Below are 23,683 nucleotides of genomic sequence, written 5' to 3' on the forward strand. Positions count from 1 at the left end.
CCACCGACAAGGCCAGCAAAATTACTACAGCCGATCGAACCCCCTTGCCGACCATTTCAGCAGATGAGGATGGATTTGTTGATACCATTTCCGACGTCAACATCCGGAAATAAGTGGATCGTTGTGGCGACGGACTATCTCACCCGCTTCGCTGAAACTAAAGCTCTACTGAAAGGCAGCGCAGCCGAAGTGGCGAAATTTTTTGTCGAGAACACCCTGCCGCGATATGGTGCCCCAGAAGTCCTCATCACCGACAGAGGAACGGCCTTTACAGCAGAGCTCACCAAAGCCATTCTGCAATACAGTCAGACAAGCCACAGGAGGACAACCCGCAGAGGAATGGTCTCACGGAGCGCCTGAACAAGGCCCTCGCCGACATGCTAGCAATGCACGTCGACGTCGAGAACAAGACGTGGGACGCGATCCAGCCGAACGTAGCCTTTGCTTAAAACACGGTGGTGCAAGAAACAACACAGATCACGCCGTTCAAGCTGGTTTACGGCCGTAACACGACGATGACTCTCGACGCCATGCTGCCGCATGTCACCGACGAAGAGAATCTTGACGTCGCTACCTATCTCCAGTGAACCGAAGAAGCCCGACAGCTCGCCCGCTTACGGATCAAGAACGAGCAGCGTACTGACAGCCGACACTACAACCTCCGACGACGCTACGTCCAGTACTAGCCTGGCGACCGTGTTTGGATTTGGACCCCCATACGACGACAAGGACTAAGTGAGAAAGTATTGCGACGCTATTTCGGACCCTACAAGGTCATCCGACGTATTGGCGCACTGGACTATGAGGTCGTGCCAGACGGCATTTCGCACTGACAGTGGCGCCGCGCACTATCTGAAGTGGTCCACGTGGTGCGCCTTAAGCCCTTTTACGCACGCTGACAAATTTCCTTATTTTGTTATTTCTTTGCTACAGGTGTTTTTCTTTATTAGTTTCGTTTGTTCCCAGCATCGGGTCGATTCTATTGAAGAGGGGGCATTGGGGACACGTGTACTTGTTTATCGGGCGACCATATTTCGCCGCCTAACAGATGTTCTCGCACAGCGCAGGACGCGCCTGCATGTATAGGAAGCTTCTGGAATGTTATCGATGGTTCCATCCGCTGTCTGTGACCGAACCTGGTGTATTTTGATTACACGTATGCGCGACGCGAATAACGCAGAACTTTGTGGAAGACACGCAGGTTTCAGGGATTACACTTGCCAATACTTGCCATTTCAAAAGTATCTCAGTAGTGCACAAAATACCTAAAAGCGTATTTAGTTACCTTTAATATATTTCAAAAGTACAGAATACATTGCACGAGCTAAACAATGTTTTGGATCACTGAAGAGCCTTACCTAAAAAAACAAAGGAAAAATGAAGGCCGCCACGATCATGGTTCGTAAAATTCCAGTACACTGCACGAGTCAACTACTTAGAAGGCAATGCATTTCCGCACCTTTCACCAAGGCACTCTGAAAAGTACCTTAACAAAGAGTACAAAATACCACCAAAAATACTTAAGTTGTCGTACTAAATACCGTACGGCAAAATTATTTGCGACATATATAAATACAGAAAAAAAATTGAGATAGAGTGGTTTGAACAGAGAATTTATTATATTTATGTGTGCTTGTTGTCGAGTGAAAATGCCACAATAAAAATTTGAAGTCACACTTTTTTTCTGCGGGACGCAACTGTAGGAACTCGCTAGTCGCGTAATGCCGAAAATCGATTTTTTCCTTTTAACCAAACTCGACTAGCAAGAATAGAAACAACAATGGACGTGGGAAGCAGGATACCGTGAAAAAAATTAAGTGTAAATTAGCGACTGCAGCGCTGTCATCTATCAGGGAACGAAGAACGCTAACAACACTAAAACAGAAATTCTCTACTTATTTGTCTGTCGTAAACATGTGTGGCTGTTGCTTGCGGCCACCTATGGTAAAATGAAAAAAAAAATCTAAGTATTCTGGCGCCCACAAGTTGGAGTTTGTATCAGTTGCAACTCTTGTTGTTTCTTGAGGTTGCGTTTTATTTTTATTTTTTCCTAGGTATTAGGCACGCGCCTTTGGCATGCAACACATGAAATGTATAGGCCGGCGAAAAAGGGAGACAAGGAGAAAAAAGGAAAAAAAAATTCTCTCCTCTACGTAATCTCACTTGAGTGGAGGAAGTTGGTATCCCGAGATTTAGGGCTGGGGTGGCCCTTACGCCTTCCTTAACCCGGCCCTGGGACTTCGCACTTGAATGCCTTGCGATGAGCCCAAAGTGCCCTGATGCCGTGTCTGTAGCAGATACTCGCCATTTGTTGTTGCTATGTAGAGGTACCAAGGCCACACGAGAGAAAGCGTTTACATGTACCGAAATAAGGTCAGACCCGCCCACGTATTACGGTTGCTTATGTATGATAAGTTCAACAGGCAACTCACGAAGTTTCTTCGCAAGGAAAGCCTGTACGAATTTATTTAACTATTATATGGCTAGTGGCAATTCAAATTCGAAATATATATATAAAAAAAGTGCTTCACCCTCTGAGCACGGCATGTACGCTGTGCGTGCGGGTGTCGCCTCACAGACAAGCGTGTAACACTGGCGGATTTTTTCCGGATTGGGAGACAGTACTCACGTGTTAGTATCGCCGTCGTAGCATGGCCAAAACAAATGAAGTGCTTACCTGAAAGAAGAAAAAGAGAAAAGTTTTTTTTGCATACTATAAATAATCAATACTGTGCAAACACTTGCATAAACGCAGATAGCAATAACTTACTGCACAGGAATATCTGAAATACGACAAACAATTTGAAGCATTCTCGTGATAAATTTTTTTTTTTGCTGTCACGATCAGAGCCGGCGCAGACTGGCAGTCGCTGCGAGTAGGCCTGACTTTTTCGCGCTCACCATTCGGTTCTCCGGTATACCCAACAAAATTTTTCTGCCGTTCCAACAGGAATCTCTAGCGGCCACAGAATCTCGAAAATGCAGCGAAATTTCTCATTATGACAGATAACCTTGAACAGCCCTTTATTTATGCACGAGATGATTACTCCGCTTCTCAGATACTTAATCTGCAACTGTAATACTGCAACGCACGCACGCACACACGCACGCATGCAGTGTAAGTAAGCCTAACCACGAGCCAAGCTGAACACGGTCTGCGCGCATGCCTCTTCAATTTTCTTCGAGCAAGCCACGCATGTCTAAAGACTGCGCATCGGACAGAGAGGCGAGGACATCCGGAAGTTCTCGCGAAGAATCCTCGATTTCTTTCTTTTTTTTTTCGTGGCACGCCGTATAGGCGGCGGCCGAAATCCGGAACTTGTCCCATCGTGTCCGCGTGCGCGCTCCAGAAAAGACACGAGCGACGATGCATTACAAATTGGATTACTACGCGAAGACGGCGCCTTCCGAGCGTCGCTGAATCGCTACTACGCGAGACGCGTAGTCGTTCCTCATCCGGGTATATGGTGGCACTTGGCGCTCGTTGTTTCTAGATTAAGCTATTGAAGAACTCGTTGAGGTATACTTGAAATAGCTCTGCGCAACGGGTGCTTCATTTGCAGGTTAGACAAGCGCGCATCTTAGATGAGACGACAGAAAAAAAAAAGAAGACGAGAGGAAGGTAGACAGGGGACACTGCAGGACACTTGTCTCGCGTCTATCCGCCTTTGTACAACCTAAGGTGCGCGCTTGTCAAACCTGGAATTAGGAACCAACTATAGCCCAGCAACACGTTGTATTAGGAATTGCTCATTTATGTTATATCGGCGCGCGCGCTTTCTCGTGACTCAGTTCTGTAGGCACTGCGTAGGACATTGTGGATGTTAAATTGCTATATTTTTTTTATATTACACCAGTAAAGGTGAAATAAACACAATATAATATTTCGCACACGCACGCACGCACGCACGCAAACACACACACACACACACACACACACACACACACACACACACACACACACACACACACGCACACACACACACACACACACACACACACACACACACACACACACACACACACACACACACACACACACACACACACACACACACACACATTTTGCGAGATAAAATACAGGTTGAACTTATAACTGAGCCGACAGTTGTGGCGTACTTCCTGCGGTGTAATTAACGGAAAGCGGATGAGGGACGACATAACCATGGGACAACCTACAAATTGTGCTCAAATAGAAAGAACTCAAAAAAAAAAACACGACGCCACAGAACGTGCTCACAACTAAATTTATTCAGGAACACAGCCAACGAACGCGCATCATTCATATTATATACTTCCATCGACCCTGGCTTATATGTATTATTTGTTCCCACCAACATTTCTATTTCCTTTTCTCAGTCCAAGATGCCTTATCATGGTTTACCAGGTCAACATCACACAAACCTCCCTAGGCTAGATCGCCAGTTTATATGAAATTGTGCAGTTTCTACGATATTGACATGTACATAATATTTATTCGATTTAGCGTGCTTCTCACTTTTGGAAAAAAAATCGCTAAGGCATGACATGCGCTTTAGAATTGAGTGCGAAACCTAAAATTCAATTGGTGATGTCCAAATGTCACCACCGATCTCGAAGGCCGCGCTTTGCCTTACTGCGGGTGCCATCAGTGGACACTATTACTGGCTCTGGTAAAAATCGCGCGTCCAGCGACATCCAAGGGTGCGTTAGAATTGAGTAGGCGCGGCATCTGCAACTTTACTGATAAAACTTGGAGCTGGTGAAAGCTGGAGGGCGTTAAGAAACGGGACGTAACAGTGCCCCCGTCGATTTCTAAAAAAAAACTAGTTAGGCGTTCAAAAGCGTTACGCTTTGGGCGAGGTGGTTGTACATGGTTCTTATTAGACTTTTGTGGAAGCGTATATACATGTCGCTGTTACAATAAAAGCCAGTTGAAGTTCCCGCATCTTTCGTGTCCCTTATTTTTTCGACGTCCTGCCTTTGTGCGCCCAAAAGTCTAATAAGTTAGGCTTTGAGACTCATTTTTCAAAATCAGTTCCCTGCTACCTTTGTAGCGTGAGGGCAGTGCTTATAATACGCCATCTGTGTCTCCCGTTGACTACAGCTGAACAGAGACGAGATGGCGCCTGCCGGCCAAAGAATCACGGCGGGGCATTTTGAGAGCGCCATTGCTCGTCCACATACCTCGCACTGCCGGTGTCCCTGGGCCAATTACTGCGAGGGAACCGCCTCACGAGGGCGTCCACGTCTATTACGATTAGGAGGCTAGAAAGGCCCGGATGGTTGCGCAGTCACGGAGATCGCAATTTTCGCTGTATTAGCGATTTTATTGGATGTGATATTTTGGCCTCGTGGGGATATCCAACGCGGGACGGCTTTATATTTTTCGCTTTTCTTTTTCAATATTCGTTCCCTGTGCAACGTCTGATCCTTTCCGAACGCTTCCTGACATTAATTCGACGGAGCATATACGATATTCGGGGGCATCGGCTTCGCGTTGTTCCCTGCGATCAATAATTGAATTATTGGTCGATTGGGTGATTGGCTTTGACGAAGAAACTACACGCACCGACTGGATGTCCTAGTGCGGGCGGAGATTCCTTAACGTGCACGCACATATTACAGTTCAAGAATGCTCTTATTTTTCGCTCTTCCATGCAGGGAGTGTGGTCGTCGTGATAGGTAGTCGAACCGCAAACTCGTGCACATCCGCAAAGTACATAGCCACTGGAACACAAATGAAACTGTGATTCACCAATTAATTAATTTGCTTAAGGATGATGGCTACAATGGGTTCACGGCAGCACAAGCATTATGCAAAAAAGGCTGCTACATCAGGAGGTAGGCTGAAAAAGAAAACTGGATTAGTGCCTGCCATATCGTGTTTCTCGCCAGATAATGCGGAAAGGTAATCATGCGTGGCTACGCTCTGGTGAAAACGGCGGACAGAAAAAACGAACACTCGGCAGAGAGAAGACTTAGACGCCGACTTCGCTCCGCTCCTTGTTGCCATTGCGTTAACCTCAGTGTGCTGTTTTTAGAGTGCCACTACCGCCATTTCTATAATGGCGATTGAGTTAGGACCGAAGTCCTACATTTGCATAAACTATATCTGCGTAACTTGTAGAAACTTTCCGAGTCTCGCTTGTTACGCGAGGGTGTCGAGTTCACTCCACGGCTCGCTACAATCGAAGTTTCTCGTTGACGGCTGGGTGTTGTGGCTCGCTGAAATTACGAAATCATTGGTATAGGCCATTAGGGGATAGATTAGTAACGTGTGCTGTCGGATTAGTTGGTACATGGCTGGAAATGATTTTAAGCGCGAGATAAAGCCCGGAGAAATATGGATTTCTGTGTTCTTATAATACGTAAAAAAAGGAAATAAAAGTGCGAGAAAAACCAGAAGTTGCCTTCTTTAGTCTAAAATATAAGCAAGCAAGTTTCGGCGCTCACTGCGAAGCGATTACCTGAGGGTGTTAGACGACTGAGGCTTGCCTGGAAACTGAAACGGATGCCCTCCCGGGGAAGACGTTACGACTATGAGAGCCACTGATCGCTTGCTTTTCACGAGGCTTTGGCCACCCTTGCTTTAAAGCTCTTCCGTTTCGGGAGACTACAGTTAGCCCCTTTTCTAAATAATCATAGAATGGATTCACTATTAATGGTCGTCGTCTCACAAATCTCATGCCGCAAAAATATTTTTGCAAATCCTTCAACTATGAGTGCAATTGTCGCACCGACACTAAGCTTTCTCTCTCTTTTCGTCACCGCTAGCGCTCTGGAAGCTACACAGCTGAGAAGCTAAGAAAGTAAAGCCCAGACCAAACGTTGAGTGTCGCAGCGGCGAACTCTATCGAAACAAATACTGAAACACAGAGACGTACTTTCCTCAATACTTGTTGGCTGTTTACTGTAGGGTTTACCGGTGGACTAGCTGCACAGAAAACGCAACGCTCGTTACATTTCGACGGGTTTAGGACCCATCCCGACTTAATAACAACCTTCATTAACGACGGCGCATCTCTCACATCTCAACGCGCGAAAGCATCGCACGAGTATGCCCAACTGCTGAAAACGAACTACGGACGTCCAAATGAATGTAAATCAAGTGCACCGACCTTGATGCCGGGGGTAGGCGGACTTAAGCATTTTCAGTCTGTTCGAGTTTGTAACTATCATGATCAGCAACGTCATGCGATATTGACGGTGTATTGACGGTGACGCATTGCAGAAAGTGCGCGTCCCTGTCTTTGCTTCGGTTTATCGTCTATTGCTAGTTACTAAGTACCGACTTAACATTCATAAAATCTCTCGCATTCGAAAGCAATGAGCCGGTCACGGGAACGTCCTCGATAACCAAACCACATGGCTTGGATCAACTGTTTTAATTATTGCGGTTAACGAACGGCCGCGCGCTCCGCACCCCAGAAAGTCAACAAAATGGAAATCTTCATCCGCAGAAAAAACAACGAAAAGATAAAAAGTATTGCACGCGCTATGTTACAGCTGGAACCAAACAGTGGTGCCGCTTTTAATCCAAGCGAGCGGGAAAATTATCTCGCACCACTCTTTGTAAATACCCAGTGCTGATTTGAATTCTCGCGCTTTAGTTTCCTTCAAAGAGCGCTCATCTGACTGCAGTTGGAACGCCGTGTTAGCTGATGTGCTAATTTTACTTGTGCGAACGCGTCGTCAAGGGTGTGTGAAGGGCGGTTGTTGATTCCCGAGTTCCCAGAACGATTTCCCGAGCGGTTTCTGTTTGCTCGTCTAGAAGAGAGGGTGAAACGCCCTTTCCTTCTTCGCATTTTTTTCTTTCTTTCTGCCTCGCGGCTTGAACGAGAGAGCGCTCTCTACGGCATTCCTTAATTTAGGCGACGACGACGTTGCATCCCCTTGTTCCCTTTATCCTTCGGCACTATACCCGTTGCTTCCGGCCTTGATGCCCCACTTCCTTCTTTCTTTTTTCGTTTCCCGCGCGCAACCGTTGATGAGTAATTAAGCGTCTGACTTGTTTCTCATCGTTTGCCTTCTGGGCCAATGCTAGTCGTGCCTTTTTCTTGCATTACATTTTCTTTCTTTATTTGCTTTCCTCGAAACTCCGCGCCATAGCTCGAGCGCTCTCGTGTCTCTCTTTGTGTAAGTTAACACTTAAAGCTATCGAAAGTTTATTTATGCGTCGCTGCGTTCTCTCTCTCTCTCCCTCCCCCATCTCTCCCTCTCTACAGTTCTCTCTTCCGCGCCAGGAGATCGCAGACATCGTGTCCTCTTCCCTCCCCACTTCCAGCACTTTGCGGTGAGTCCGTCGGGCGTCCCACAACAATTCATCCGCTGCTGGCTTTGCCCCGTTCGAGAGATATCTTATCGGCGCGAGGCTTTATAATGGCGCCGGTGATTAAGAGCTCGTTTATGAGCTGCCACGCAAAAGCCAAGAAGAGAGAGAGTGCTACGCCGGTACAGTATGAGCTACATGAGAGGCGGTGGCGTATTACGAGGCGAGAGAAAGAGAGAGGGAAAGGCTGACAGACATATATATATATATATATATATATATATATATATATATATATATATATATATATATATATATATATATATATATATATAAAGAGAGAGAGAGAGAGATAGAGAGAGAGAGAGAGAGAGAGAGAGAGAGAGAGAGAGAGAGAGAGAGAGAGAGAGAGAGAGAGAGAGAGAGAGAGAGAGACGGGTCTGGTGCACGAGTATCTAGGTCTCGCACATGCGGTGGTAGCAGTGCCGGCCGGTGATCTGGAAATCAGTGAACTTACTACGCAGACGGAAACTGACAGAGCGGCAGGAAAAGGAGAACGAAATAATCAATAAAACGAACAAAACAAAGTGATGCTTACGTGTAGAGTCGTCGAAAGTGGGGAATAAAGCTCATCTCTCGCGTAGAGTGATGGACGAGCGTGAGTGACGGGCACGTAAATGTCAAAAAACAACTCTTGCAGCGCAGTCGTGCAGTGGTCATCAGAGCCAAAAGGAGAAGCGACGGAAATTGAGGAGGACGCATGCAGGACTCGTTGGTAAGCGAGTACGTACGCGTCAGCCAAGACTGGAACAATGCGATTATTTTTTTTGCTTCACTTTATTGCCGAGGTCTTAATGCCGGATCATTGTGAATCTGCGTGTCCACGTTTTCTCAATTCGCTTCGCTGTTCTTCTTGTTTCTGTTGCGTTGTTACACCCCGCACCTTACGCCAGACCAGGCCTTTAGGGTACACATTGAGGGCATCCTAGACATCGGGCGCCATGCTCATGCGCCCTAAACGGTGACCATCTTTATCTTTTCCGGAATTTTTAAAGATCGCCTGTGGCAGATGGCGTAACTCCTGTCCCTGAACTGGATTATTCGAAGAGGCGGACAGTACTAGCACGATAAATTAAAACGTATATTCAACTAATTAAGAAAAAATTCGCAAGTCATCTTCTTAATTACGTTACAGCACATATCGCAATTTACGAATCTTAGCCGGTGTAATTGCTGAAGTCGGGCATGGAATAGATGGTAGCGGGCCCATGCCGTCGTCCAACTTATCCACGCTGAGGACGTTGTTGAAGGGAGAGACTTATTCTAATCGAGAACGAGGAATATGAGATTTATTTACAGTATCGACATGAGGACGTTACAGTTCATCCGTCTAACTGAGTGAAAGAGGAATGCACACTGAGGAGCTGCCAACGGCTCCTTAAGTACACTCTGTCCTCCCTAGATCCCTAGGTGAGGGAAAACGGCACTTCACCGTCGACCAATTCGGAGCGTCCAAAGTCATCGTAGCCGACCCGCCTTTGAGGGGAAGGGTTTACACACTCACTTCCGCACATGTTTCACTAACCACACCGAGGTGAGTGGGTTCTCGCAGACACGGTGCTGCCCCGAGCAGGCGCCTATTTACCCCAGAGTGGGCTCCGCAGTCAGTGGCCGCCGCGTCTGTCCCTTGACTGACGACTTCTAAGCTGCGTGGGACGGCGCCGCAAGATATCTTCCAGCAGCTCACCTGCTCCAAACAGACAGTGCCGGGGACGGCATACACACTAGCAATACTCGCTCCACCACCCGCACCTAGACATGGTGGCGCCGTCGGGCTGGGGACTGACGTATTGTTGTACTTTCAAAACGAGTCGCCGCAGCAGCCATGGTGGCGCCGACGTCCTGTTGACTCGGCGCATCGTTGTTTTCACAAAGTGAGTCATCGCAGCGGGTCAGGCAGATTTCGTCCCTTCAAAGCGAGTCGTCGAAGCAGACATGGTGGCGCCTTTCCGACGGTCGCTTCCCCGAAGATCGCCAGCCTCCGCAGGTTGAACGTAACACCGGCGAGTCTACAAGATGTATCCACTTAGAATGAATCTCTAGGACTACGCCAGTTTCGAAATGTTATTTGCCAAAATGGGGGGGGGGGGCGGAATACATGGGCATTCCAGTTACTCTTATGATTCAATGCATAGAAGAGCATTTTGTAAAAAAGAAATCACCTACACTTACGGTACTCACTAATGCTAAATTTGTGTGTAGTGGTATACGTGGTTTCATTTCGCAATATATTGGCTGGCACGGACAACATGTCTCGTGCGGCGCGTTGCAAACGGAACGGAGTGTGGTGCGACTGCCTCACTTATCTATAGATCGCAAGAGGCAGAGCGTGGGTGACGCATGGGCGCGACTCACAGCATCCGCCGCAGACAGACCTTCCTGACGACGCGCGCTACTTTGGCACAATCTTGTAGCCACCGTCGCCGCGCTACGCTTTTCTTTTCACGCTTTCCCCATACTCTCCTCCTCCGCTCTTCGCCTCATGGTTCCGGTGCACCCCTTCCTCTGCTTTCCTTCTCGCCTATTTCCTCCCCCGCTGCGCTCCGCGTTCGCTCTTTTAGCCTTCGCCGTGCTCGTTCATTCGGTTACGCCGACGCTAACGCCTGGAACGGAAACTGCGCCTGAGAGCTACTTTCGAAAAGTAAGTGGAACAACAGGGTATATTTAGGCGCGTTATATCACCAAACTAGTGTCATTCTGGAAGTTAATTCTAAGTGGATACGCCTTGAATGAAATTTTATTCGCTAGTGGAATATGTGTTTCGCTTAAATTTCTCGTGTTAGTAATGTGCGATTCTCTGAATAACCCAGCTCAAGGACCAGAATTATGTTATCTGCAACAGGCGATATTTAAATATTCTCAAAAACTTAAAGGTTACACCCTTTACATAGTACTCAAAACTGCAGAACTCCTTTACTTTTTGTCCGAGAATATATTTGTGTGATTTCAATAAAATCCTCAGTTGATAGCGCGCGTCTGTCTTCCTTTCTGTCGCATAGTAAGTTTATTTTGCGGTGCTTTTCTGAATAGCTGTATACCAGCTCGACATACGATTCTTTTGAAGTTTATTTCTTTCTTGAAGTTCTACTTTATATATTGAGCGGAAGAATAGGTTCTGACACCGATCGGTTACCCTTTTTTGAAAGCAAATTCCCTCCATCAAAAAAATAAAAAATAGAGGATAGGCGGAGATGGGGGAGGGATTCGTATCTAATTGATGAGACAAACAATACTCGAGCAAACCCTATGTAGTCAATGCGAGTTGGCCCGACAAAACCACACTGCCCTTTCCCTGTGCACCTCTCCGCTCGAAAACATAGTTCTCAAAAGACGCCGACATCGAAAGAAGTCTGCTGCCAGCACGACGGCACGGAAATGCGAGCAAACGTAATTGGCTGGCGCATTAATACAATTGCACTACCGAGTTGCACAACGATGTATATGCGCCTTGCATTCTAAGGTTGTCGTCAAGGTGACTGCAGAGGCTCAGTCTCGTGCGTACTAATGGAACTGATGTGAAAGTATATAACCACGGTAAGAAGAGTGAAAGTATATAGCACGCATGCGTTTCCTTGCAGTGCGCGGTTCTGCAGTGCGCCGCTGACACCAATTGCCAAAGAGGCTTCGTCACTGATGACTTTCGGCCAACATGCGGAGCAGCAAGTTCGTCAGTCGATAAAACTCATTAAGCGAGTGGGCGAGGCGCGAGCTCTCTGCAACGATGCTCTGCGGCTGGCCTTTGGTTCTACTCGGAGTACGAGCAAAAAGGGTGGATCGGCAGAATACACAGCCAGAGAAGCGCCGGCGGCGATGCTAGTATCTGTGCCGTCGCGATAGCCCCTGCGGAGATGGCATCGACGAAAAAAAAAAAAGGCTTGTGCATTCAGGCCGTGCCGTTCCGCCACGTCCGTTCCCCGATTCCGGTGAGTGCGCGGGTAGTTTGCGAACACTTGCAGATCAATCGGTTGTCGGTCTATCGCGCCCTCGTGTCACTGGCATAGGCGATGTGCACAAATGTTTCTACGCGAAGACCTGTGCGGGTAAGATGGTGCGCGGTTACCGAGACATATGAATGGTCATGCGTGATAACAAAGTCAAAACAACAGACAGCCGCGGCGATCGCACTCCGATGGGCGCGCGCAACGACCTGCGCACGTGTACACAGATCCTGTAGCAACGGATACATCGAAGACAGCGAAGCCGCGTAAGCGCCTTCTCACGCTCTTCAGAAGTCCGACGGGTGTTTTAGAGCGCAGCTCTTTGGCGTCCGTTCCTGGGTTTCGCGTCGTCGTCGGCGTTGTCGTCGGCCTCGTAACCAGCTCCGCCCCCCTTTCATCCCCCCAGCGCTAGCAGCGACCGACTGATACCGCTGGATGCCGCTGACGCCGCTAGAGAGTCAAGATAACGTGACTGCATAGAACACCGTCGCCGCCATGCAGAAAGAGGAGGAAAGGGTCCCCCCCCCCCCCCCCTGTTCTTGTGTGGCGGATAGGGTGCTCTTCAGTTGCCGACGCGCCGGTTATTTCACGTAGGCCCCGGCACGTCGACGAATACGTGACCACCTTCCCACGGCTAGACCTGGTTCTTAGCGCTGCGGAAGCGAGGGTATCATATTGTTTGTGTCGGCATCGGCGGCGTTGTCCCTGAAACCAACTCCGCAGCTGGGGTTGACTCACTATCGGCGTCAGCGGCATCAGTCAGTCGCTGCTATCTCTTCCCTCCTCCCTTTATCGTGTTGTCCGCTTGCTGCGCGCGCTTCTGCCCCCATCGTTTGCCGCTGGGTGTACACGCCGCCCCCCTCCCCCCTCTTCCTGCGAGTCTCCGGTTGTCAAAGCGCCGGCTCGAACTTAATTCCTTTCTTCGCTCCTCCTCCAATGCAACCCCTGTGCGGTGGCAATCAGAGAGCCAGATCGGTGGCGGCGGATCTGTATATGTGCACCGCCCGAGCCGAAATTGCCGCTGCCGTTCGCCACTGCGAAATTATCTGCCAGTTCTTTCTGAGCCATGAGCGAGACGACCGATGGAAGTCCTCCGTCTGCTGCTGCTGCTGCTGCTGCTAAACGAGCTGCCAGAGCAGAGGCCCAGCGCCGTCGCCGTCAGAATCCAGAGGTGCGTGCCGCCGAAGCAGAAGCTTACCTAGTGGAGTCTTTGTTAAAGGAATACGTGTGAAAAATAAAAAAAAATTCTGTGATAGCGCATACATGTGTTGCTCGATTTCTTTGCCTCAATCTATCGAAAAGGTGAAACAGCTTATTTGCTGCGCTATAATTTCGCATTAGGAAGTAACGTAATCGTCGGTAATTTTTTTTTTCATTGTACGTAGTCTACGCAAGGCTTTTTGTAAACGCAACATCTTGGGTAGACTTTGCGTTTGCACCGGGTCTCTCCAAAACTTCACTGTATTGAAACTTAGTACTTTTATACGCTCCGCTATGTCCAACGCATGTTCCTCTATGCCATGTTCAGTGCGACTTAGTTGAATAAGCTATGCAATGGTAATTTTAGATGCCACTGGGCTTGCTCGAAATCGACCACGCCGCCACCGCCGCCGCCGCCGCCGCCGCCGCCGCCGCCGCTCGAAGACCCTTGTGGAACTGGTCTATATACACAGCTTCGCTGTTGAACACTCATGCACGCTAAGTGATCCCGAGTTAAGTTAACGCTGAGCCCTTCATAAACAGCGTTCCTCAGACGTCACAATGCAGCTTCGGGTAGTCCAATCCAGACAGTTAACTGTAGAAGATTGTTTGCAACCAAACGACTTAAAGGACGACGACATTTCCAGCTTCCTCAGTAAAGTGCAGGTCACAACAGGTAATAGCTTCTTCGAACTTAAGTTACGCTCAGTTTAGCGGAACAGACGAGATGATTTCAGCAAATGGCAGCTTCTTGTGTCGCTTTATTGTGGCGCTATTCGAACTGGTCTACCATTAGGGGAGTACACACTTCAGCGTTACTCCGAGAACTTCTCCGCGACGCTCGCTGAAAACTTTTCTATCTCGACGTCAGTATTTCTTTCTTCCTTTTTTTTTGCCAGCTTGGCGTCGATGACATTGCAAGTGTCGCAACAGATGCCGTCGACTGTTGAGACGTTTCCACTTTTGTCCGCTACGGATTCTGCAGAGTCTGCGCTGCTGAAACTGGATTAGTCATACCGTCCAACCTGCGACGTTCGCAGCCGCCGAAAACACGACAGCGCCGAACTTTGTCGGCACTGACGTAGAATTTCCCAATAAACGGTTGCGCGAGTGCGCATGACAACGTCAGTTTCAGAAAGTTACCGGGTTTGACAGCTGCGTCGACGTGAAAGATTGCTTGCAGCGTAATGCGAGATGGCTACGTCCTGTCAGAGTTATTGCTCGCGAAAGTGCGCACAGGACGGCTTTATTATACATTTTTTCTTGGTGTGGGACGCCCCGCATCAAAACTGACTGAGCTATTAGTAGTGTAGCTAGATATTTTTTTTTCGCGAGCTCGCAGCCCTACCGTTGTAACGAAAAACAATGCCAGGAGAATTCATCACAATGGCATTGCACAAACAGAGAAGAGAAAATGATAGAGGAAACGCAGGGACGCTAACGAGATGAGAGCTTAATACATTTTACTGGGAGTGGGGAGAAAGAGTGTTTTAGAAAGAGGATAGAAAATAGAGGGAGGTAAACAAAATCAGGAAGACCTTTCATTGAAGGCGTTCACACAAGCTGATGGATTGCAGGAAGCACTAATGGTTGCATGGTCTTCTGATGTTATGATGCGCCCCGTCAATGTTATAGAATTCTCTATTTCACAAGAGGCCAGTCTAACTGGTTGACCACGACGGAGAGTGAGCATATTTGCACACGGTGCAACGGGCACTGGCACAGAATATGACGGATGGTTTCCTCTTCACAGCTGCGTGGTCACAAGCTACGGTACATATCGGCCATCCGTATATATGTGGAACACGTAGCTATTGGTGAGCGCCATGCCCAGTCATTGTGTGCTGAAAAGGGATGTGTCTCTTCGGGGCTGTCTTGGTAGAAAGTAGCATTCAGGGAATGCAGTCGGGCGTGTCCGATTTGCGCCCACGGCATTCAGTGAAGTGCGAGTATCTTTGCCTCACGCAAGATGCGTCACGAGAGCGATTTCGCATGAGACGCCTTGCACTATGTGAAAGCTAAAAAAGAAAAGAAGTGTGATACGCAGTTTAAGTTAATTAGTAGTGGGAGACGCATTCGAACCGTCCATCCGAGCAAGTACCTTAGGAAGATGTTGCCCAGCGCAGTCGAGGTGACATGTGCCGAAATTTGTAAAATGAACTCCGTTGGGTTAAGGTGACTCACAAGTTTGATTTTGCTCAAGGCACCTGACGTTCCACACTGACGAATTTGACGTTGGGACAGATAGTGACACTGACATAGCCGATTGTTTCCACAGAGTCTTCAGTGCGTTGTTATAGCCCACTCTCAGACGCTCATAGGGGCGTCTGAGAGCTGTAGAGAGCGAGCTTCGGAAAACGCTGGATTATTCAAATGCGTAAATAATATTAAAGTGATGCAGAAGTAAAGTACGCATACTGGTGAACCATGCAGGAAGCCTTAAGAGAATTTATTTTCTTATTTAGATCATTGACTTGTAAACGAGTGCGTTTCGAAAAAATAAATAAACGCATAGCGGGATTCCGTGCGCATCTGAGACAGGAAAGAGAACGGGTGACTGTGCGAAACAAGCCAAATATCGAGTCTGATTTTGAATAAGGCCAAGTGTAATGAAGCTTCGAGCCGACGGAAAAAGAGCACGAACGACAGGGCACAGAACTTCCCTGAGACGACGAGGGGGGCTAGGATGGCTCGGCATGTTACGGCGCTCACTTTCGTTAAGCGAGGCTTTGCATTGGCGATGAAACAAGGCTCTATGAAAGCAAGGCTTGTGGCGCCTTGGTTTGATAGGCGTTCGGCAGGAGACAAATCGTTTGTGGATACTTGTTTTCTTACTCACTCGCTAAAATTGTCGAAGGGATCGCTCGACGAGAGGCGCATTAATCTAATTGGTTACTATCTGTGTCGTATGAGGTCACATACACGGCTCTGTGTTTCGTTGTTTTTAAGAGTCGTAGAAATTCCTTCGTCGGCCTCTGCTGTGATGTCTTACGAAGCCGGCGTTCCGAAGTAGGTGGTCCTCATGGTAGTCCGCGATGAACGCATAGTAGCGCAGTTGTAATCGGTCGTCTCTGCTCCCTGTATTCTATAACTGTATGGCCCCACGGTATAGTGAAAGGCCTCGGATTAATTTGCCCACAATCGTTTTCTTATATTCCACCACGTCCATATCATTCTTTATTGGCTGCGAAACGAAGGAAGTTCGGCCTCTTGAATTGAAAATATTAGAGGTGGAAAATAACAGCGTAGAGAAAAACGGAAATGAACTTACAGAACATTGTCGGAACGAGTGCATCACAAAATAACAAAACACTGTCGGAACTCCGCTATATGCACACTCATCGGCATGTGGCCATCGTGACCCAAAGTCTCGCTGGTGTTCTCTTGTTCGGCAGAAGAACGCCACAACCATTGCACCACCGTGGAGGGGCACCAGACCGAGGAGTGAAATTAATAATGGACGGCAAAATAACAGGCCGAAGAGGTAGGAGCACTCGATTCACTCTCACTCGCCTCCCTATACATTGCAAAATAACTTGCACCCTCAAAAGCGAATAGGGGGCGTAAATCACTTTAAAACTCGAAAAAAGAAGGTTGTAAGGGCGTGAGCTATAGACCGATTTACATCATATTCAAGTTTAAGAGTTTCAGTTATTTTACGGCGGAGTTCTCGCACTTTTCCGAGTCGCGGACGGTTCCCACAATTGAAGCCCTTAGTGCTTTCTTTTTGTACCATTTCCCCATCTCCCCTCTTTACACACACTCTCGCTGAGCATTTCCCGCCGTTCGCTTTCTCTCTACCACTCGTATTTCTTATAAGCTATAGGCACGTACCACTACTACTGTCTCTACGTTCTGTAAACAGAGGCGTTCTGTGCACTGCAAATCACGCTGTCTCCCGCGTAGGTATTGTGCCACAGGCTGAGGGCGGACGGCGGTATGAGCTCGGGCCTGCGCACGACATCGGCATGCAAGGGTATCGAGCGACCGACAGAACGATCGACCGACCGACTCAACTCGCCCTCTGAAATGCCCTCGCCTTTCTTTCTTTCTTTCTTTCTTTCTTTCTTTCTTTCTTTCTTTCTTTCTTTCTTTCTTTCTTTCTTTCTTTCTTTCTTTCTTACCAGAATCGTGCGTTGCTTTTGCATTGAAATAGGCTTGCTCATCCGACCTACGTGTACTTCCCCTTCATACTACCCTCGCGCGATACTACTGGGACAGGTAAATCCCCGGATGGGAAAGCTGGCGCTCGTTTTTTTTTTTCTTTGGCCGCTTTTGTGCGACTGCATTCGCTTCTTGTTAAGTGTGTGCGCCATGAAATATTCTGCGCTGTGTTCTTTCCGCGCTTCTTAGCGTTTGAATTGCATGGAGTGTTTTGTTTTCCTGCTAGTTCTTACGGGAGAGCATACGGACCGTGGAAGCTTTGTATAAGCATTCCACATACCTGCGTTAACTAGCACGAACAGAAGGCAGCTGACTTTGGCGATTCCTTTCGTTCTAAACTCAGTCACTGCAACAGCAGCATTCTCCTACAGTGAAGGGCAGCCATCATTCTCCTGCAAGATTGTCCGGTAATGTTCAAATTCTGCTTTATAATTGACTTGTCTCCCAACTTCCAGAGTACCGTGGCATTGTGTGGTACACAACTGGTGTTACCAATCTAAAAAGTAGCGTATGCTTCAGAAGAGAGCTTTTCGGTGTATATCAATGCCCCTTACGTCTAACTTACATCTGACCTTTTTCTTACGTATGATGTTTTGCCTGTGCCTTACTTATTTGACTACAGACTAACAATGATGTACAAACGCTTCCTCCGTTATAACGAAAATTATTTTCTCGCGCAAGCAAACTTGAAAGGAAATCCGTTTATAAAAAATAAGAGGTTCAAAGAACCACGGGATGTGTTCACCCCCTCCCTCCCAAAGCATACAGTTATACACACACATTACCTCACACGAATACTGTACTAAGAAATGAGCTCTTTATTGAGGATTTTGGTCCTCTGTGCGCTTCTACTAAAATCATAAGGTGTTATTGCCGCGACAACCTGTCCCCCCCCCCCCCCCCCCCCCCCAAGAAGGGTTCCTTCACTGTATTATTCGCATGAAAGTTTCCTATTGCGATAGCAATTATATGGACACTCCAAGCGAATTCTATGCCGTCATCGTCGCCGTGATATCACGCATACGGGATGTCCTAGCTCATTTTTGCCAAAGTTTACAAATTTGCCGATGCACTCTAAGACGATGCGATCAAATGCATGTTGCTGACTATAGTATCGAGTTAGTCACACTGTTGTTTTGAATTCTTCTTAGTCGCGTAATCAGTCAAAATTAATTAATTAACTTCTGAAGCAACGAAGTTAGGTAAAAAATTCCAATTAGAAGGTTGCGGAGCGGTTTGAAAGGCGTCCGATTAAACAGTTTCTAACTTTCTATATATTAGGTATTAGTTGTTTCCCGCTTACTGCACATGCTTGCATATATATATATATATATATATATATATATATATATAGTTAATATATGTCAGGTCAGCGGCGTAATGCAAGAAAGTGGTTAGAGAAGGTGCTGCCCGTAAAACTGTCTGCATGCGAGACAACGTTATCTGTAGCCACGCATTATTCTGTGATTTACTGGTGTGCAGTTGAAGAACTACGAGAGGTTAACATAGAGAGGTTATCGCTGCTAATGTCGTCAAACACAGATATACGTTTGGATTCACTCTTAGCTCTTGTGTAATTAGACAATCTGGCTGCTTGGGCGAGTCGGCATTGTAATATAGTTTTATAGAACAATTTATTCTCAGTTGTTTGGACAAAAGCGTATGCTAGTATATATTTTTTTTTGTTCGCGGCGTTTCAAAATTTATGCGATTTCAATATGTTTAAATCGATTATCTTGGTTCATCATGATTATTTCTGGGGGGTACATAGCATGGTGACGTGGAAACAAAGACTTGATAGTAGGGAGTAAGAAAGAACCGAGCAAGCTCTCAAAACGGTGCCGCGGGAGCTCAATTGGCAAGAGCATTGCACGCGTAATGCGAAAACGTCGGTTGGTATCCTATCTGCGGTCAGTTGCTTTTCATCAACTTTCATTTTCCACTGATTTAACATTTGTTTAGTTCAATTAGGAATTACAAATACTTGTCCCTATACTGTCCTTCATGACATTGCTCGTTGGCGTCTAATGATACGACTAATAAAAACCGGGCCCCGCGGTTTGGTCTCTTCTCGTTCATTACACAGATACATACATGCACACACACACGTATGCATGCTCTTATAAGCTCTCCTATCCGGTTTCTATTTCTACCACGGGACCTGATTCACACACAATAACTTTTTGCCACTTTGACGCTCGTAATGCTAACGCATTGAACTGCTTGGCCATAAGCAAGGCGCGCAGATTCATATGGGCCGGTTGTACAGCACGCGTTGTTCTATCACCTGGAACAGCTCTTGCAGAACTGCGTCACTCAGCTATCATTGTTACAATGCAAATAATAACAAATGTACGTTAGCGTGGCTAGTTCATTAGCGCAGCTCTTGTGTAATTAGACAATCTGGCTGTTTGGGCGAGTCGGCATTGTAATTTGCACGTTCATTATATTTTTGCGTTCAACGAGCAACTTGTTAAACTAATGTCAGCGGCGTAATGCAAGAAAGCGGTTAGAGAAGGTGCTGCCCGTAAAACTGTCTGCATGCGAGACAACGTTATCTGTAGCCACGCAGTATTTCTGTGATTTACTGGTGTGTAGTTGAAGAACTACGAGAGGTTAACATAGAGAGGTTATCGCTGCTAATGTCGTCAAACACAGATATACGTTTGCATTCACTTACTGGCTACTTAAAGCGACATTAAAGAGGAAAATAATTTCAACCGTGTTAGTAAATTGCCCCTCTACCAATGCCAAAAACACCATCCTTTACCCCAAGAAGAGGCTTGGTAAGCCAGGAAAGACGCAAGAAAGGAAAGACTGGTGGCGACGCCACCGTGAAGTTCCCGCACCTTCCCGCTGTGACGTCATGGATTTTGACGGCGTCTGCTACTGCTTACCTAATTAACTATGGGGGAAAATGGACTACGCATTGCATTCTAAAGGAGCCAAGGACTGACCATGGCAAGTTTCGAAAAGTTTTATTGAGCGAACGCGTTTTAAAAAGGAAGAATATTGAAATTCGTGAGGTCACACGGACGTACCGGTGCTGGGATTCGGGCGCGAAATGAAAAAAAAAAGTAAATAGAACTTTGATTTTCGGAATAGAAAATGAAAGTCAACATATAATCGCGAAAGCAGTGGCAATACAGAATACTTTATCAGCTTAAACTGATTTAGTGTTTCTTTTTGGTGTCTTTGTAAGCGTGAATTAGGACGTATCTCTCGGCGGGCGAGTTACCGCAAGATGTCTCATATTTGTAACCTTTAGGAGAAACGCTAAAAGCAACAGGAGGAGAAAGCTCTCTCGGGCCGCTTTTTTGCGTGGTAAATTATCACTGCCCTTGCGTGCATGGCTAATGACAACTATTTCAGAGCAAAAATGGGGTCCCAGATTGTGGCAAAGAAACACCCCGTAGTTGCCGAACTGCCAGCGATCGGTATTTTCCGTTGTTTTCTTCTTCCATAGCTGGCTGTGCAACGAAATAGATCGTACGAAGCGGTAACCACGCGAGTATAAGAGGAAGTTTCTTCCAATTTTCGCTTTGACGGCTTTTCGGGCAAAGCGTCACCTCAGTCACAGCCAATAAAGAACGAAGAAAACAGTGAGAGCGGAGAGTAATTGACAGAAAGGATGCGTTGCTGGGCTTCATAAAAGGAGAAGAGCATCAGCCTCCCCAAGCGTCACGCGCATACTTTACAGGAAAGGGGTGTAAAGAAGCGGCCTTGCATACGCATACGAGCGTAAGCTCACCTCGAGGCGTGTTTCCCTTCGAGTGTGTTGTACGACGGCGGCAAAGTCTCTTTCCGAGTCGGGACATCTTGTTCGTTTTATTCCTCTTTAGTCTTAGCTCCTTTCCGACACTCCGAGCGCCAGTGGCAATGGCACAGGGCGCGCTCCATTTCGTAGTCGCGCCACGTCGTCCCGCGGCTGCCTCAGTGCAAACGCCGGTCACGTTCGCGCGCTTTATAATGCTCGAATTTGGAGCATTCAGAGGGCACGACGGGGCAGAGGCGTACGCGGATGACACGGGCGCCGAGGCGGAGGCGAGGTCGCAGCTCGCGCTCCGGTGTCTCCGCGCAGGTCTCGTATAAGCCTGTCGCATACGTGCGTCAGCGTGTGTCCATTAAGAAACGGAGAAATCCTACTTCGAGAGGTTCGAAGAGCTGTAGTCGCAGCATATATACACGTATATATATATATCCTAGCGGGGCCATCGCAGAGTTCGCGGATTACGTCCGATTTGTCGAAAGGACAAATTCTGTGCAGCGTGCGTATATATAGAATGCGGTGTAGTGCGCTCTCCTTTTGTTTTTGTTTTCGACTCGTCGAAGGGAAGCACACATTTCGATGGAGCACGTCGCCGTGTTCTTGTGAACGCAAGGTTTGACATTTTGAACTCTGCTAAGAGCTGTGAGGTGGCGCTTTCTTTTCGAGCGTGTCACCGTTTATTAAAAAAGGAGTAATTGAGCTAAAGGCCTTGGTGAGTCAAGCCAACATACAACATACACATTTTCGAACGCGCGGCCGCCTCACATGCGTACGCTTGCGCACGTTTCAATTATGATTTGCGTTGTTTTTTTCACGCATGCAAGCTTTATCCCTCATTCAGTGACGTGACGAGCAATCGGTACGCAACTGCGTGAAGCGAGACGTCGCGTCATTATATTATGCGAAGCATATTAACGTAGGTTTCGGGCCTTCGCGCGACGCCCGGCGGTGGCCACCATTGACCCTGAAGTGGGGTCACGTGACATGACGTCACGTGATGACGTCACACAGGCTGCAGATGGGGCCTCATATCGCGCCGTCGGTCGCCTCCCGGCGGTGGCCACCATTGACCTTCAAGTGACCTTCAAGTAGGTGACGTGACATGACGTCACGTGATGACGTCACACCGGCTGCAGATGGGGCCTCATATCGCGCCGTCGGTCGCCTCCCGGCGGTGGCCACCATTGACCCTGAAGTGAGATCACATGATGTGACGTCACGTGATGACGTCACACCGGCTGCAGATGGGGCCTCATATCGCGCCGTCGGACGTCGCCCGGCGGAGGCCTCCACGCTTCGGTTCGCGCCGTCGCGCGCGACGCGGCGGCGGCGCCACCATCGCTGCATCACGTGATATGTGACGTCACGCCAGGGATGAAGCGGCGCGCGCCCGCCGTCGCGTCAGTCTCTGTGTCCGCAACCGCGCCAGCGTCTTTGCGCCGGGCGTGTATGCGGTCAAGATGCCTCCAAACGCTAAGGATACGCTAAGGTTAAGCCCAGTGGATGCTTCGCATCCACTGGGCTTAACCTTGATAAGCTTCCAATTTTTTTAATGCAAAGTATGACGCTGCAGTTATCCTTAAGTTGGTGTTGGAATTTTCGCTCGGATACGTGTCACCTTTGTTAGGAAACTAGGGAATTGCGGGGCACTAGGAAACTAGAAAATTGCATTAGTTGGCGCAAAAAAAAGAAAGAAAAAAGAATGATTAGAGATATCAGGGAGAAGCCATCGTACTGGCAGTGGACGCAAAATATGCGGATAATGACGGGATGTCATCTTCACATGACGAATAATCAACACGAAGACCAGCGTTTTATCTAACCTTACTTTAGGCAAGAGAACGACTGGCCACATTAAGGGTAAGTGTGCTCGCGATCGGAGATCGTTGTTCCAAACGCGCGTTCAGTTCGCGTTAAGTTGCGTCTCGCGCGATTTACCTAGACCGCGCCGGCGGGCGCGGCTGACGGCGTATGCGCTGCCTAGGCCAGTCGCGTGAGGTGAAACCGAACGCAAAATGGACGCGCGTTTCGAACAACGATCTCCGACCACGCCCCAGGGAAGCTGTCTTTTGGGCATGTCAAGCGAAGGTTAGCCATCTGATGGCGGTGATCGGGCAATGTGACGTCATAGACCGCATCGCTCGGGCTTTTCGAAAGCTGAAAGGGAAACTGGAAGGGCTATTGAAAGCAAACGGAATGGGATAGCAGAAAAAAAGAATGATTGGCGGTTGTCAGAGGCATAACGGCAAATCGCAAGGACGTCGAAAAGCTCTCCGTGTGATGCACACCAAAGACGTCCAG

This window comes from Dermacentor variabilis, chromosome 5 (genome assembly GCF_050947875.1).
Source record: "Dermacentor variabilis isolate Ectoservices chromosome 5, ASM5094787v1, whole genome shotgun sequence".
NCBI lineage: Eukaryota > Metazoa > Arthropoda > Arachnida > Ixodida > Ixodidae > Dermacentor > Dermacentor variabilis.